Genomic DNA, 7,081 nt, shown 5'->3' on the forward strand with positions numbered 1-7,081 from the left:
TATCTATTCCAAAAGGCACCACATTCAAAATACTTTACTCTGAGGAAACTTCCTGCAAATCTAAATCTGTTACCTTTACCTTCCTGATACTGATATATAGGATCCCATAATTGATATAGAAGTGACACAAGTCTGGGCACCCTCTAATGCAAACCTCAGTTTCTAGCCCAATTATACACTTGAAAATCTTCAATTATTACCTGAAAGTCTTGAACCCATTAGAACCATTCCTGAGAGTCATCCACTCTACTCAAACCGTAATTATCCTGATCAAACGAACCGTCAACCCGTGCCTCACTAGCACTCTGACACCGCAGAATGTAACCTCATTCCAGTACAACCAAGCAACTTCCTATTCTATGCACCGAGCATCCTTTACCAACAACAAATCAAGATTTTCCGTGATTATCATACCCTATGAAGCATAATATAACCTCTGTCAAAATTTTCCTTTACTCGAGCCATCCTCGGTCTCAATTTCTGCAAGCCATACCTGATTCACTAGCACACCTCAAACTGGAACCAATATAGCACCTAACCGTGCAATCGCCTAATCAATAGCAGACTCCCCCACTTGGCTCGAAGCCATAGATCAACACACACTCAATAACTCATAACGATTATACTCTATTGATGCCATGATACCATAGTGAGATTAAACTCAAATCTTTTATAAGCTTGTGAAAACACAGATCATCTAGAATTTTAACTCTTCTGCAAATCTCGTATTCCACTCTCGCAACAGTTACACCCACTCACTAAGCGACCCAATTTAAGTTTCAACACATATCCTTCACTCGCAAATGAGATCTTCTAACAGACATATAAGGATCGTAAAACCTCAGAACATTTCGCAGGAGATAACCCACCTGCTTTGCCTCTAACTAACATTTCTGTATACCTTCCACCGTTATAAACTGACGCAATCACTTAGTCTTCCTAAGTCTGAACTCATACTGCAACATGAAATTTACTTCACTCACTACTGGGAAACATGAAAAGATCCTTCACACGCACATAACTCGGTGCTAACCTCGAATCAAGATGGAATTCAAGCACCTTATAGTTCTTATATCTTCTAGCAGACCTTCTCGTTACTTCCAAATCATATGGATACATCTCGCAGTACCAACATACTCATCACATAGTTATCCAGCCGTCACTTCCACTAATAGGGACGATACCGAACATATAAGTTCAAAAATACTTGCTCACACAATCAACACCTCGGTGCTCAAGCCATAGGCAAAGATCCAGCCTCAAGTCCACCAGACTAGTCCAACATCAACTTACATGGATCATATCTCGCCTCTCGATCAGGGAATCACAAGCCATTGAGGCACATCTGATACTGAGCACTCATGCACGCATACGAACGCGTGGAAGGAATTTCAAGAGTTACATTTCAAGCTTAATCAAGGACGCACGATAAGAATTCAAGAATGTTAAGTTTTCCTAAAGGTTATGCAGCCTCTCGAGGATAAATACAGATGCCTCTGTTCTGATCTACGAGACTCTACTAAACCTGCTCATGACTCGTGAGACCTATGTAACCTAGGCTCTGATACCAACTTGTCATGACCCTAACCCCGAACCCGGCCGTGATAGCGCCTCTCATGAAGACAAGGCCATCTAGTCTAACCCAATTCGTCCTTTTAAGTAGTTAAACAACATAAGAATGATTCAAACATGATTTAATAGCACAATTAGCGGAAATAGAGATAACAAAGTGGAAATCCAACCCGACACAGCCCTAACCATGGTGTCACAAGTCATGAGCAACTAAGGATCTTGATACGAGCCTACTAAATACAATATCTGGTACAACTGTTTGAAGAGCATAAAAATAATAAGATAAGGGAGACACGGGGGCTGCGGACGCCAACAGCTACCTCGTAATCTCCGAAATACCGCCTGGACTGGAGGTATCAGCACTCAGGAGTGGGACCTGTTGCGCTTGAATCTACATACATGGATGCAGGGAGTAAAGTGAGTACTCCAACTCAGTGAGTAATAAATATAAATAATGGCTGAAAGCAAGAAAACACATGAAAACACAAAGCAATCTATACCGAAATAGTAAAATCACTTAAAATAGTAAATCAGTGAAATATCAAGTAAACTTCCTTTTCAACCAGTAAAACAAGTAATTTGGAAGGTAATTAACAAATAAAAATCCGCCCCTCGGGCAACAACTCAGAACAGTACCAGCCCCTCGGGCTAACTCTCAAAACAATATCAGTCCCTAGGGATCACTCTCAGAACAATATCAGCCCCTCGGGCTCACTCTTAGATCACAATGGGTACCCGCACTCACTGGGGGTGTGCAGACTCCGGAGGGCCCCTTATGGCCCAAGTGCAATATCAAGTCATCTCATGGCATCATCTCTCGGCTCTCGGCCTCACATCACTCAAGCCACCTCGTGGCGTGAAAATGTATCTCAGGCACTCGGCCTCATATCACTCAGTGTATCCTCACATCTGGCCCTCGGCCGCACTCAGTCCAAAAATTATCACAAGCCCCATGGGCATTAGTAAAACAGTAGTTCTCAGCCCAAAACATCATTTAGAAATATCATTTAAGTCTCAAAACTGAGTAAAAGTGGCTGAGTTGTAAAACAGTAGGAAACCACAGGACTGAGTTCAAGTAATAAATCAAAACTGTGAGGAAATAGTGATAAAAATTCCTGGAGGGTTCAAATAGTTGGCACGAAGCCCAAATATGGCGATCAGCCTAAACCATTATGATAACAAACAAGTTTCAGCCAAATACGCGGTAAAAACATCAATCGGGGTGGACCAAATCACAATCCCCAATAGTAAACGACCCTATGCTCATCATCAAGCGAGTATCTCACCTAAATATAGCACTACGATGAGTAATCCGGGGTTTCAAACCCTCAGGACATCATTTACAATCATTACTCACCTCGAACCGGCTAATTCTCTAGCTCGCGATGCCCTTGCCCCTTGAATTGGCCTCCATGTGCGCCGAATCTATCCAAAATCAGAACGAATACGTCACAATATGCTAAGCGAACAAAGCCCAAGCGAAAACAATCAAATTACCATAAAATTCCAAAAAATGGTCAAACCCGACCCTCAGACCCACATCTCAAAATTTGACAAAATTCACAAAACTAGAATCCTTATACTCTCACAAGTCTATCCATGCAAAAATTATCCAATTCCGATACCATTTGGTCCTTCAAATCATCATTTTACATTTTTGAAAGATTTCACAATTTTCTTCCCAAATTCTATCCTAAATCACGAATTAAATGATGAATTCAATGATAGATTCATGTACTCTAGCCAAATCTGAGTTAGAATCACTTACCCCGATGAATGTCTTGAAAAGCCTTCGAAAAATTGCCAAATTCCGAGCTCTCTAAGTCAAAATATCAAATAAAACCCAAAACGTCATATTTATAGAGTACCTCACAGATTTCCACCTCCGGGGGCTGCACAAAATCGACCGCGGCCGCACAGGCTTTCTTCTGCAGTGACAGGCTTTAGTATTTTGGCCACAACTTTTGCTACAGATGTCCGAATTGTGATATCATTACCTTTATGGAAACTGGACACGAAGGGATACAACGTTCGTTTTTGGCTCATCTCAAAATTCCTTGTATATCAAAAGATATGACCTTCCGAAGTAGGACCAGTGAAAAGTTCCCCACCGAGGCCGCACAACACTTTGTGCGGTCCGCAACACCTACCGCGGCCGCACTTCTTTTTGTGTGGTCCGCACAGCACATACTGTCGCGCTTCCTTTTTCTCGCGAAATTGGGTTTATGATATTTGGGAGGACAACTCGTTTCCTTTTTGGGAATTGGGTTTGCATTTTTAAGAGTCGCCACCTAATGATTAAAGTACATTAGGACATTAGGAAGGAATTGATCTAGAAAACTAGAGATTGGGTAAGGGCTAGAAATTATTCCGAGGGGAAGGTGTTAGGCACCCTTCAGGATCCACTAGTGTGGTTCTCGGCCAGGCTACAATTGTGACTTTAAGTACAAGTAACAAGTAAGCAAATAAAGGTTTCAAATATGAGAGATTGTCACATTATGGCTGCAAACAAATTAAAGTTTGAAGAAACAAAGAAAGCAGAAATTTTGAGGAAATAGTTTGAAAATTCTGAAAAAGTAATAAAATACACAAGTAAAGGGAAGGGAGTCCTAGGTTTACAAATAATATGGATCACATCAATGCAATACCCGATAATCACTCCCCAGAAGAGGGGTTACACGTGGTATTAGCGCACCGGCCATCATATCCATATCTACCATTTCCCACCCCGTTAAGGCATTAAAACGCAGAATAGTTTTGTTACTTATTGCATGCTCTTACCCGTCCCAATCCTATCAGTCCCGGAGGCATTTGAGACTACTAGTTCTAAAGAGAAGGGAGATTGGGCTTTTATGGTTTAAAGGACAAAATCTAGGGCGACAAACAAAACACATAGGGCAGATATGGGAAAACACATAACATTAAAATGCTCAAACAGGCCTCCTCAACTTAAAGACAGATTGTTTAGCATGTCTTATATGTACTGGTTATGGTCTGAATTAAACTAAAAAAATGTTAAAGCAGGCTGATTTATCACATATTTTTAGATAAGAAGTCCGAATTAGGCCTGCCCACTGGTTATAATTATCAAAGACTGGCGCAGTTATAACTTTTACCCTAAAGCTTGCCTAGGTTTTAGGCGAAACCTATGGGCATGCTATCTATTAGTCAAAGAAACAAAGATGTAAACTGATTACAGAAAGGTTGCCAGTTTTTACCAAGTTCTGCAGATTAAACTTAAAACGAGCGAGGCAATTCAAATTTGGTTGATTACCCCTATAGGCATGCTTTCTAAGAATTATTGATTTAAAAATGTTACTAGTCGAAATAAAAAAAAAGGTAGGAGTCTTATAGGCATGGTATATAAAATGGTGTTTGTTATTAAAACCTGTGAACACGTTTGCCTAGTGATAGATGCATATGCAGAATTCAAGAAGTCCTATAGACAGGTTATCTATATGATATGCAGCGTTATGAAATGTAGAACCTATAGACATAATTTCTATATGAAAATGCAGAAGTGAAAGTAGGACATGATTGCATAAGTATAATAAATACCTATGAACATGATATCTACCCCTATTGCATGCATGATTTACCCTCCCTTTTTTTTCACTAATAGCCCCAATAGTTATTAAATATTATTACAGCCCAGAATGAATAAGAAATGCAAAATTATATCAGAAATTAAAGTACAACCGAGGGGAGCCTACTTCAAACTCCAAGTCTGAAATATGAGATGAACCAACTTCAAGAGATCATGAACCAAAGCCTTTCTCTTATTTGGATGTGTCAGAGTTCCCTAAGAGCCTCTAATGGACTCCGGGCAGTGCTACACATATAGGATTAAGAACATAGTGCAGTGTGGAAGGGTCAGCCCTTGAGTATCCAAGTTCAGAGGGAACTCAAGGTCCCAAGGCAAGGCTTACAAGAGGGGGGCAGAGCTTAGAAACTAAGAGTAAGTGTAAGTGTAGAGTTTGAAAAGGGGAAAGAGGAAGTGGTAGGGAAACAGGGACAGGCTAGTGGGCATACCAAGCAATGGGAAGTGCTGGCACACCCCACAAGCCTGTTAGAACACATTGTTTTGGGAGTCAGGATCCTCTAAGGGATCAAGTCCATACATGAACAATAACTTGCATGTTGTTAGGTCATGAACTACAACTCAAATCACATAGAGGGGAATATGGGTACAGGGATTCATAGCAGAAACCAGTAAAAGAAATTAACATTAAACATAGGCAGTAAAGAAGACAGGGGTGTAGAAGCTGTAAAATAAACACATTGGGATGAGGCTGAAAATCAAACTAGAACATACCAGTTTCAGGAAACAAGAAAAGAAAGTAGTAGTCTTGTGAAGCCAAAGTGCAAGCAAATAATCAGAATGCTATGATTAGAGAACTATGATACTTGATTAGTATAAAAGTGTTAAATTGAGAGTGTGTTCAAGTGCAGAAGGGTCGTTCCTATCGCGCCCCTTTTTTCTTGCGAAATCGGGCTTGTGACATTTGGGAGGACAACTCGTTCTCTTTTGGGAATTGGGTTTTGGTACTTGAAGAGCCGCCACCTAATGATTAAGTGCATTAGGACACTAAGAAGCGTTTGAGTTTGAAGAACTAGAGTTTGGGTAAGGGCAAGAAATTATCTCGAGGGGAAGGTGTTAGGCACCCCTCAAGATCCACTAGTGTGGTTCACGGCCATGTTACAATTGTGACTTTACATAATCAAATAAGCAATTAAGGGCCTCAAATAGAAGGGGCTTTCATATAATATTGCAAATAATTTGAAAGTTTGAATAGAATAAAGAAAGCGGAAATTTTAAGGAAATAGTTCGGACAATAAAACAAGTTAAAAAGAAAGGGGGTCATAGGTTTACAAACAATATGGATCACATCAATGCAATATCCGGTAATCACTCCTCGAAAGAGGGGTTACACGTGGTATTAGCGCACCGGTCATCATATCCATATCTACCTTTCCCACCCCATTAAGGTATTAAAGCGCAGAATGGTGTCGTTACTTGTTGCATGCTAGTACCTGCCCCAATCCTATCAGCCTCAGAGGCATTGAGACTACTAGTCCAAAAGGGAAGGGAGATTTGGCTTTTACGGTTTAAAGGACAAAATCTAGGGCGACAATCAAAACATATAAGGCAGGTATGGGGAGAACACATAACAATTTAAAGGGCTCAAACAGGCCTCCTCAACTTAAAGACAGATTGTTTAGCATGTCTTGCATGTACTGGTTATGGTCTGAATTAAAGCGTAGGATAGGCTGTTTCATCACATATTTCTCAGATGAGGAGTCTGAATTAGCCTTCCCTGGTTGTAATTTATCAAAGACTGATGCAGTTAATTAATTACCTAACGGTTTGCCTAAGTGAGACCTATATGCATGATATCTAATAGTGCTACTCCGATTTTAAGGAAGGCTTACTGATTGTAGAAAACACATAAGTTCTACATATGTTAAATGACATTACTACCGATTTTAGACTTGTAGATGAAATAAA

Source organism: Nicotiana tabacum, chromosome 8, assembly GCF_000715075.1.
Source record: "Nicotiana tabacum cultivar K326 chromosome 8, ASM71507v2, whole genome shotgun sequence".
In the NCBI taxonomy this organism is placed as follows: domain Eukaryota; kingdom Viridiplantae; phylum Streptophyta; class Magnoliopsida; order Solanales; family Solanaceae; genus Nicotiana; species Nicotiana tabacum.